General features: G+C 36.3%; 1 long non-coding RNA gene across 5 annotated transcripts; it reads left to right on the top strand.

Moving 5' to 3' along the window:
• The first annotated feature begins 356 nt into the window (after positions 1 to 356).
• Positions 357 to 3,995, top strand: LOC104908528 (uncharacterized). 5 transcript variants are annotated; one of them, XR_007270377.2, is made up of 5 exons: positions 357 to 629; positions 706 to 802; positions 2,237 to 2,751; positions 3,047 to 3,561; positions 3,729 to 3,995. It is a non-coding gene; the product is annotated as an uncharacterized LOC104908528 (long non-coding RNA). The 5 variants fall into 5 exon arrangements; XR_007270375.2 differs by having other exon boundaries at positions 357 to 553; XR_007270378.2 differs by having other exon boundaries at positions 358 to 802; positions 2,237 to 2,472; positions 2,550 to 2,751.
• Positions 3,996 to 11,114: the final 7,119 nt, after the last annotated feature.

Raw genomic sequence — 11,114 nt, forward strand, 5'->3', positions numbered from 1 at the left:
GATTGAATCCCGATGGAGGAGGACGTGATGGAGGTAGATTATAGGTCAGGAGAAGCTGGGACAAAAGGAAACCTCAGTGGGCCAAGCAAAAAATAGGGTTATAGCAACGCCCTTTTATTCAACAGTTTTACTCGCGTTGCTATATCATAGTTATTGCAATACTTAGATAATTATTAATTTTAGTAGACTTTGACTTTGGAAAACCGTTGTTGTAGAAAAACTATTGCAACAGTTATATATTATGAATATTTTATTGCAACAGTTTGTATTCTTTTAATATATTAATGAGATATAGCAACGTTTTTTTTGTCAAGTATCTAAAATATTTTTATAAAAATAGAAACAAAAAAATAGGTTTATTAAAAATTTCAATATGGCGCTTCTGTTTTTTTGTTTTCCCTCTCCATTTTTTTTCCTCGACATTGCTCACCCAAAACCCTTTGGGCTTTGAGACGCTATCTTTGTAATCCTGCCTCTGACTTGTTCGTCTTTCGCCATCCTCGTCGTTGTTATTTTTCATCATCGTTCTTGAAGCAGCAAGAAGATAGTGCAGGTCGTTTCATCATTGTTTCCCCCTCGTTTCGTTGTTATCGTTTCATCATTAGTAGAGTGATTGGGTACTTGCTGCAGTGAGTCTCTTCCAGGTGAAAAAAATTTCTAATTTCCTTGATTCGCGAATATAAATTTAGACTTTTCTGAATACAGGATTTATGTTGACTGGAGATTGATGAATTCAACTTGGTTATTGTGGCGAAATTAGCGAAATTCAGTTCTGAATTGGCGAGAAGAACAACGTGAGTTGGTATGTATCTCTTGGAAGTTGGTCTTAAACTTCACAATTTTGCTGTTTTAGTTAGTAGCCAATTATAATTGAATTTTCTTTGTGTGGTTTTGAAGGCTAAATTAGGGTTGTTAATTGGGAAACCTGGGTTAGTTTGATTCATGCGTGTATTTTTGAATTCAAATACTCAATTGTCCTGTTTCATTTTTCTAGATTTCAAATGTTTGTTGTTGTGTGAGTAACCTCTTGCAGTATTGCATAAATCGTGACGGCGTAAAATATTAAACCATGTATGACATGTTGCTCAAGCCCGACTTTTTTTTAGATGGGGTTTGGCAATGTCCAAAATGTATATAGCCATATTTGAACTTAGCTGGGGATATCTTCTGATGTTCATGTATTACATCTTTCACTAACACATTTTATTTTTAGTTAACAAGTATGTCTGCTGACAAAGTCGCAAAACTGCTGGTAATTTCTGTACTAGAGAGTTTTTCAAAACATATAATAGGATGCTAAATTGCTGGCAATTTCTAGAGTTGTTTACATAGAAATGAAAGGTGTTACAAAACAACATCATGATAGAAGGCTATAAACATATTAAATGAATGACTAACTCCAAAATTACCTTCATCTACTGTTGTTGAAGGCTTTACGACCACCAAGTCCTCCTTTTTTTATCATAAAATTAAATCACCAATAGTATATACTCCATTTCTAGACTGTAAAAGAACAATTTTTATTTTGAAAGAAAAAAATATTTATACAAGTTGGGGTTCGTCCAGGTCGTGTGTTCCCTGTCACATAAGACAAATTGGTATTCACTTCCTTAAGGGTGACAGTACTGTAAAGTGCTAACATGTATGTAGACTAATATTTTGACATATTTTGCTTGGAGTCTTTGAATATCACATAGTATTTTGCTTGTGGTATTCATTTAAATCTACTGCTATAGGTTGAATTTCTCCCTTTTTAATCCACAAGAAGCCTTCATCATACATATTTTATTTGAATTTGTTTCTTGAGTTGCATGTTGTGCACCTTGATGAAATTAAGTGGTCTTAGTCTGTTATTAATCTTGTCATATATTTAAAAAAATACATGACACAAAAATGTATACAGTAATGTGTTCTTTTTGTTATATAGTTTTCATTCTTGTCACGGCTAAATTAATGATGTATCAATATTGGATGAATCTTCCTTGAGGATCAGAGGGTTTTAAAGGAGCTTTGAATGATTTTCTTGATGATTATTTTTGCAAAGGATGCTATTGAGGGACAAATTTATTGTCCTTGTAAAAAAATGTTCTAGGCGCTTTTTTCATTCTAGAGATGTTGTTTATGATCATGTGATTGTTGATGGCTTCGTAAAGGGGTATTTTTAGGCTAATTTGGATTCATTCTAACTTATTTTTGTAACTTTGATGATGTGTTATTTGTCTTTTCTTTTTTTTAGGTGCTATAAAGAAAGGTTGTGGGCCGACTAATATGTTTGATATCCATGCTCGCAAATTGGAAGACCGTGTTGCTATCTATTGTGATGACAAAGGACAACCTATTAGTCCAGAAAAAGCTAGGAAAGAGCTTACTCGATTCTTAAGAACTATTGCTCATGACTACAATTGGGCCCCTTTAACTTATACAAATTGGCAAAAAGTTCCAAATAAGGACAAAATATGAGATTATGTGAAAGTGAGTATTATTTGTTTTATGTTTTACCTAGATTTTATTTATTTTTTATCAATACATAACCAACTTTTTATTTCGAGCAAGTACATCCTTCCACCTGAATCTGAAGAGTGGGTATATGAAACCCTTGATCAATCCTGGAGAAGATTCAAATGTAGGCTTGAAAAGCTACATTATTATGCATATGATAGCTATGAAGAGAGATTGAAACATCCGCCAGAGAGAGTACTTGAGGCACATTTCAAAACACTTCTAGCTTATTGGGAGACTAATGCAGCAAAGGTAGGTTAAAGCATAATATATTCTTATGATTTTGAATTATTTCCATGTCTAATTTTTTTTTTTTTTTTTTGCTGTTAGAAAACAAGTTTGCAAAATTCGGAAAATTGCAAAGAGTTAGACAATATGCACACAGTTGGTCGAGTATCATTTGTCATGCATTATGACAAGATGGTTTGAGATACATACATATTTAGCATAATATATATTTACATTGACCATGAAATGAACTGAACATATTAAATTGATTTGATTGTTTTATTTAAGCTTTACTAACCATGTATTTTGATATATGTAGCAAGCCATGCGGGAACTGGAGGCATTACAAGATGATCAGAATAGTGAATCTCATAAGGATTCATTTGATGAAGTGATGGGAAATGCACCAGGTTCAAAACGATTACATGGACTAAGTGTTTCCCGTAAGATGCAAAAAGATAAAGAATCAAGTACATCTGTAATATTGCCAGAGGAGGTCATTGACTCTGTCAAAAAAAGCTGTAATTGCAGACGTGCAAAAAGATTTGATCACTCAAAGAGAGGAATTTGCAAAGGAAAGAGAAGCTCATGCTGCTGAAATGGAAAGAGTATCAAAGGAATTTAAGTCTCAAGCCTCAAAATTACAAAATATGAGCAAGGAACCTGAAGCACCTGAAACTCTTAATTCAATTGCTGCTTCACTTGGGCGACTACGGAAAAAAGACCCTAGCTTGACTGCAGAAATGATTGTCATAGTATTGGTATCTACACTTTCAAGTGATGCATAAATAATTTTGAGATACCACTCTCTTTATTAGTCATGGATGCATATAGGTATGGTTTATAAAACTTTTTTTACTTATTTTGTTATATGTAGATTTAGAAGTATGATGTTTGATGCTTGTGAAATCATGTTGTTTAATGTTTGTGAGATTTTGGTGTTTAATTACATGCATTAATTTTCCTATTATATATATTAACTATTATTTTTCTATTTACAGGATGATAGATAGAAGGAGAAAGGTAGATACAAGGATGGTAGGAAAGGCATAGATTGAAGTTCTTCTGGACGGATTTTAGACAACTAAATTAAATACTATATAGGTTTTGGATTGTTTGAACTATTAGTTCTTTTTGGAGATTCATTAGGGTTTAAAATTGATATATTTATATTATAACAATGGAATCTGTTATTAGAATGATTGTTATGGATATTTCATTTTAATATTAAGAAAAACATAATTTGAAATAAATGTTTCATTTTTGTACTAGTTGGGTATTTTGGTATAATATTTTCATTTGAATGAGCTACTGAATAAATGCGTATGAAATTGTTGCTATAAGCTCATATTAAATTGTCGCAATAGTTGTATAAAAAAAATGTTGCTATAGACTCACATAAAAATGTCGCAATAGTGTAGCAAGAAATGTTGCTATAGGCTCATGTTAAAGTATCGCAATAGCTGTATCAAGAAATGTTGATATAGACTACAAAATTGCAATATTAGAGCAATAAACATTGTCATAGACTATTGATATTGCTGCTATAGATAATAAAAGTGTTAGCCTAAACACTAAAACTGTTGCTTTAAATCCTAAGTAATTGTTAATATAACAGAATAATTGTTGCCTTATGTATAGTAAAACTGTTGGCAAAAGTTAAAAATCGTTGCCTAAGAAAAGTGTTGCTAATGATAACTTTGGCAACGAGTTTATAAAGTTGTTGCCTAAGGCATCATAACTGTTGCCATAGAGTTATAGCAGCGCCACTTATTGGCAACGCCATATAAACTGTTGCTATAGGTCTATGGCAACGTTTAATGGATCTTTGCCAACACATTTAGGTCGTTGTTATAGCCCTATTTTGTAGTAGTGGCCAGAATCCCGGAAAAAGGTAAATCAACTCAAAGAATTATAAAAGAGAGAGACCTTAGAACAAAAATGCTATCAAAAAAAAATCTTGACTAGGTTGGAAGCTTCCGGGAAAAACTCAAGCTTTCAGATGCTAAAAAGAAAAATCATCTCACGCCTAGGGTGGGTGAAAAGCAGGTGACCATAGAGGAGGAATCGGAGGCTTGGGTTCCGCTCAAGAAAATATGCAAATTCCAGAAATGCTTTAAGGGTAAAAACAAATTTAAGTATGGCTTAAGTGGGAGTGATGATATCACCTCCATCTCCGAGGAATCTATCTGTGTTGCGGGTGCGGCGGCTGGCCCTAAACAACCCCCAAAGATGATATGAAAGCGGGCGCTTGGAATTGTCAAGGGCTTAAATTTATTGACTCCCCGACTTTTCCTTTCCTCCGGTGGTTCGTCAGTAGTCAAGCTTTGAATTTTATGTTTTTATCTGAAACTAAGAGTAAAGTTAAAGACTCTATTGACCTCCCTAGGGTCTAATTTTGTGTTGGGATAATTCTCTAGAGGTGTCTGTAATTTTTATTTCAGCTAACTATGTATGTTCTGAAGTGAAGGATGAATGCAATGTAGTTTTTTATATTGTGTGTGTTTATGGAGCTCTTGTAATGGAAGCTCGTAAACAAGTTTGGGATACTATCAGGGCTTTTCTTTGGTCTCATTCGAGAAGGCATCTCCTTCTAGGAGACTTTAACCAACTTGAAACTGGTGACCAGAAAATTGGTGGGAACAACAGCATCAAAGGTTCAAAACCTTTCTTAGACTGGAAAGAACATTGCAAACTAATGGACATTCCCTTTCATGGGGTACCGTTCACCTGGACTAATAATAGACAAGGCAATGAAACAATTTTCGAAAGATTGGACAGGGCTTATGGTAACGACTCTTGGAGAAATGATTTCCCTGATGCGATAACCTTAAACTTTCCCATTTTCATATCGGATCATGGTCCAATTATTGTGGACTGCCACCCTACCTCTACAAAGAAAAACCGATCCTACAAAATTGAGGCGTGGTGCCTCGAGTTCGAGTACAAAGATGAACATGTAAAGAAATCTTGACAAACAAAAGTAGTAGGCTCATCGCTATATAGAATCCAAAGAAAACTGCAAGAAATCTCCAAGAGTTGCAGACACTGGTACCTAGACTTCAAAGCCAAAAACAGAATTCAATAGGACAAGTTCAATAATGATCTATCAGAGGGGCAGGAAGAGCTCCAATGGGATGAAAATTACTTAAAAGAAAAAAATTTGAGAAACGCGTTCCGAGCTTCAACTGACATCAAACTGGAATATTGGAAACAGAGGGCTCGAATTAAATGGGATAACCTTGGTGATCAGCCAACAAGTTTCTTCTACAAGAGCATGAAATCAAGGAAAGGTAGAAACGAAATCATGGCTATAAAAGACTCAATGGGAAATTGGACGGCGAATAATGCCAAAATTAAGGACGAATTTACCTCCTTCTTTGATCAGCTCTTTAACCCCACTAACGCCGAAATAGATAGGGCGAATTATAGTGAGTGCTTGGGTGAGCTGCCAACTTTTTCAAGAACACAAATAGCCCACCTAGAAGAACCTTTTTCCTCGAAAGAGATCAAGCTTGCACTATTTAGTATGAAACCATTGAGGTCCCCAGGGCCAGATGGAATTCCCCTTGTCTTCTATCAAAAAAAGTGGGACATAGTCGGAGAGGAAGTGTGTCAAGCAACGAAAAACTTCCTAGGAGGAGGTCATATGCTCAAGGAGACTAACAAGACATTCATAGCTCTAATTCCAAAAAGTGACCAGGCCAGAACTCGTAAGTCAATACAGACCCATTAGTCTTTGTAATACCTCTTACAAGATCATTTCTAAATGTTTCGTTAGAAGGCTTCAGCCTCTTATGAATTCTCTCATAGGGCAATTTCAAAATGCCTTCGTCCCAGGGGGATATATAAATGATAATTGCATCATAGCCATGAAATGCTCAATAAGGTCAAAAAGGCAAAGAAAGATGCAAAATATAGTATGATTCTTAATCTAGACCTAAATAAGGCTTATGATAGGGTCAGGTGGGACTTCATAAGGGAAGTGCTTACTTCTATTGGATTCCCTGCAAAATGGATCCATATTATAATGGATTGTGTATCATCAGTTACCTACTCGGTTCTTGTGAATGGAGAGCCTGCAAGGCTCATCACACCTAAAGTCGTACTAAGGCAAGGTGACCCTCAGTCCCCTTACCTTTTTATATTGTGTATGGAGATGCTTTCACGGAGGATAACACACCAACAAAGACAGGGTTTGATCAATGGGCTCAAGGCACACAGGAAAGCGTCGAAAATTGCTCATCTCCTCTTCGCGGATGATGCCCTATTCTTCATAAAAAGAAGCCTAGATAATGTATGGAACCTGCAAAACATTCTGAGTACCTTTTGCTTTATGTCGGGTGAAATGATAAACACCCAAAAGTCCTACATTGTCTTTAGTAGGAATACTCCAAAGAAATTTATCAGGCTACTCAATAAGGGTCAAAAATTGGGGAATAAAGAAAAGTTGGGTAAATATCTGGGATGCCCGATGGATGTAACTGGTCACTCTCTCCACGTATTTGAGGAACTTCTGGAAAAAATTTCAAACACCATAACCTCGTGGAGCTTCACCTCTTTAAGCCAACTTGGTAAACTCCTCCTTATTAATAGCATTCTTATGGCTTATGCATCTCACATAATGGCTACATTCATGTTCCCTAAGAAAATGCTCGCTCATTCCACCTCAATTCTCCTAAAATTTTGGTGGAGAACAAAGAAAGATAAGAAACCAATATACTGGAGGAAGCGTAGCCTTCTTGAAAAACACAAGCTTGAAGGAGGCCTAGGTTTGAGAAACCTGCTAACAATAAACAAAGCTTGAAGTATGGCGTATGCATCATAACCCCCAACTCTTGGCTAGCCAAATGTTTAGAGCAAAGTACTCGGACTCATGGTTTTCGAAAAGCCTAAGTGGTAAACTCCCTGCTACTTCCTCATGGGGAGGTAGAAGCATAATGAGAAGTGTTAAAGACATGGCCTCAGGAGTGGGAACAATGAAAGGTAATGGGAGCACCACTAAAATTTTAGGTTCCAACTAGGTAGGTTATAGACAGGTTACCTTTAAAGAGCTAGAAAATACTCCTCAAACAACCAAACCGGAATGGGTTAGTGCGCTGATCACCAATAATTCATCTTGGAACGATGAATACCTCCTATTTTTGTTCGGGCTTCAAACTGCTAAACTAATCAAAACAGTCCATATACCCTCTTGCAAAAAAGAAGATGAGTTTGTTTGGTTAAATTCGAAGTATGGTAATTACATGTACAAATCAGGGTATTGGTTTATCATGAGTGATAATCTGGAAAATCCCAAATCTATAATCTTCTGGAAGAAATTCTGGAAAACTTTGGCCAAAAAAGAAATTGTTCTATTGGAAGCTATCGAATGGTGCCTTAGCCACCAGAGTAAACCTTAGGAGAAAGAAAATCCTAAGCGAGACTCCTTGTCCTCTCTGCGGATAGGAAGAGGAGTTAGATACTCATCTATTAAAAGATTGTGAGATAACAAAGAGAATATGGGCTTCCTCAGACTTAGGAGTTACAAACCTAGAAAGTAGTAGTGAACCGATCGAGAAATAGTCCAGCAGAAATGGGTTATGGTACTTTATGATGGACGAGAAGACATGCCACGACCGAACGTTTGAGTTTGTGGGGATACTTTGGAGTATATGGCTTTTCAAGAATAATATTATCTTTAATCCAAGTATAAAGGTATCCCAAAGGAAGTATTCAACATCCTTTAATCTTGGAAAAATAGGGATAGGAAAGGATCAAGGATGGTCAGCAAGGAGGAAGGTCAAGAGAAGAACTACCAGATATTTTAAAGGAAAGAACCACTCCTCTGGAGCTACAACTGGTCAGATCAAGTAGCTTGCTACACTCTTCTAGTAGACGGAGCTTGGAAGGCTAACAAAATCGACCCAAATGACCCAGGAATAGCAGCTTATAGGTGGGTGTTACAAAAATAGGAATGAAGATGTTGACAAGGGAGGCCACATTATCAATGCAAGCTCAGCAGACCAAGCAGAAGCCTTAGCAATATACCTCAGCCTAAAGGAGATGTTAAAACGAAATATCGAAGTGCTGGATATCTAGACAGACTCAAAAACAATAGTAGACAGTCTTCGAGAAGAAAATAAAACCTTTTCCTCCACAAAAAATATTTCCTTAGATATCAAATATTTAGCAAGATGCTTCAAGACTATTAGGATTCTCAAAGTAGCAAGAGTTAAAATAGGAAAATCCCACTCAATTGCTATTAAAGCAAGGAAGGAGGTTATTAGGTTGTAATTTTATTTTGTGTACTTTGAATATCTATATTGCTGCCAAAAAAAAAAACTCATAATGCATGAAACTTGAAACTATGTATTTGTTTGGTACATGATAATAAATAGTGGTAACTAGAATACAATTATAAGTTATAAAGAAATTTGAATCTTATTGTTGACGCTTGTTTATCCTCAAATCACTCTTGTTCTTTATAAATTAGTGAAAGCGCTAAGTGATACTAAGTTGTTCTTTGAAAATCAAAGTAATTGAGAATTTTGCATCTTCTCCATCATCTCCATATTAATCACCTTTATCTCTTATTAATACCCCATCATTATCGTCATACACGTCGTTGTCTCCTGAATACTCACTATACGATCAGATCATCACCTCTGTACATGCCTTTGTCTCCTAGATATACTCTAGCGTCTCATTCATATACACCATGTGTCACTGGTGTATATACCCCAAAGTCCCCTGAATAATCTTCAGTGTTGCCTTCATATGCATCGTGTTCACTAGTCTATGTTGGGCTCGTTAATTTTCATATTGGCGGCAGGATTGTATTTTCAAATTGTAAGATAAGTGTTACCAGTTATCAAGCAGAGGTAGTCAGCGAAAGAAGCGGGCCCATGACTTTGCAGTTGAGAGAAAGAAGGAAGTGGTTAAGCAGGAGACTAACGTGGCTCATTTCTTGGGGAATATTCCAACGGCTATAGTGGGATATTATTGTTAAGTATAAATAGAACACTTGTAACCTAGATTTATTCATTCTAGCTCACATCGACTCCTTGTACTCTAAAGTCCACATACACACACATTCACACACACACACACACACACACACACTCCCTCTCTCTCTCTCTCTCTCTCTCTCTCTCCATTCCTACTCCATTAGAGGTTTATTAATAACTCTTGTATTTTCACGGTTGTATTGATTGCAACATCATCATAGCGGATTGGTGATCGAAAGTATCACCCACAATTTTCCAAACATTTGGGTTTTTCGCTTTAACAATTGTTTTTCTTCTTATTCCTTTATTTATCTTCTTTCGTGTTGTTATTTATTCCATGTTCATATAAGTATATAGCTCTTGTTGTTGGCTTTCCAATACCCTTTGCGTACTTAGTACAAAATGGGCATAAACAATTTGGCCCCCACCGTGGGGTCCTCGGCAAGATCTTTATACATCCTTTAACACTTTTTTCCACTAGTTCGTTTGTGGTTTTTTCTTTCTTTCTGTTTGCAATGGTTGGAGAATGGGTAACCACTCAAGAAATCATTGATGTTGTTATGGATCCCTTCACAATTTACTGTGAATATAATAGAGTGCTTAGCTTAGTTTATTCATAGTGAAGTAGTTCATGTTAGCACTGGTCAAAGGTATTGGGTGACCATGGTATATGGTTTCAATGAAGCTAGGGATAGAGGTCAATTATGGGAGGACATTGTGAGAATGAGTGGGCATGTAAATGGAGCCTGGGTGGTTTGTGGTGACTTTAATAATGTTCTGCAGCTCAATGAAAGAGTGGGATCAGCTATAACTCTTGAGGAAGTTGCAGAGTTTAGAATGTGTCTGAGAAGGGCTCAATTGCAAGAGCAAACAACCTCTGGTCCTTTCTATACATGGTCGAATAAACAAGAGGGGGAGGCTAGAGTATTTTCAAGAATTGATAGGGTGGTGGTGAATGAATGTTGGATGAAGGAAATGAAGGAGGCAGAAACCATTTTTTTCCCAGAGAGCATTTCTGATCATTGTCCTTGTATAGTGAGAATGAGTGGGTTGAATGTGTCTAAACCTAAACCATTTAGGTTCTTTAATATGTGGACACAAGCTGATGGGTTTCTGCAAAGGGTTCAAGATGTGTGGCAGCAAGACATACAGGGTGTTCCAATGTATAAAGTTGTGTCTAAACTAAAGATGTTGAAGAAGTCTATGAAGGAGCTTAATAAGGAAAAGTTCTCTGATATTGAGCAGCAAGCAGAGGTAGCTTATCAAAGAATGTTGAGGGCTCAGGAGGAGGTGCATCAGGAGGAGGTGCATCAAGATCCTTCTAATGTTGAGTTATATAAGATGGAAGAAGAGGCACGCAAGGAAAATTTATGTTGACCTGAATAAAGCTAGACTAAG

The sequence above is a fragment of the Beta vulgaris genome, chromosome 6 (genome assembly GCF_026745355.1).
Source record: "Beta vulgaris subsp. vulgaris cultivar EL10 chromosome 6, EL10.2, whole genome shotgun sequence".
Taxonomy (NCBI): domain Eukaryota; kingdom Viridiplantae; phylum Streptophyta; class Magnoliopsida; order Caryophyllales; family Amaranthaceae; genus Beta; species Beta vulgaris.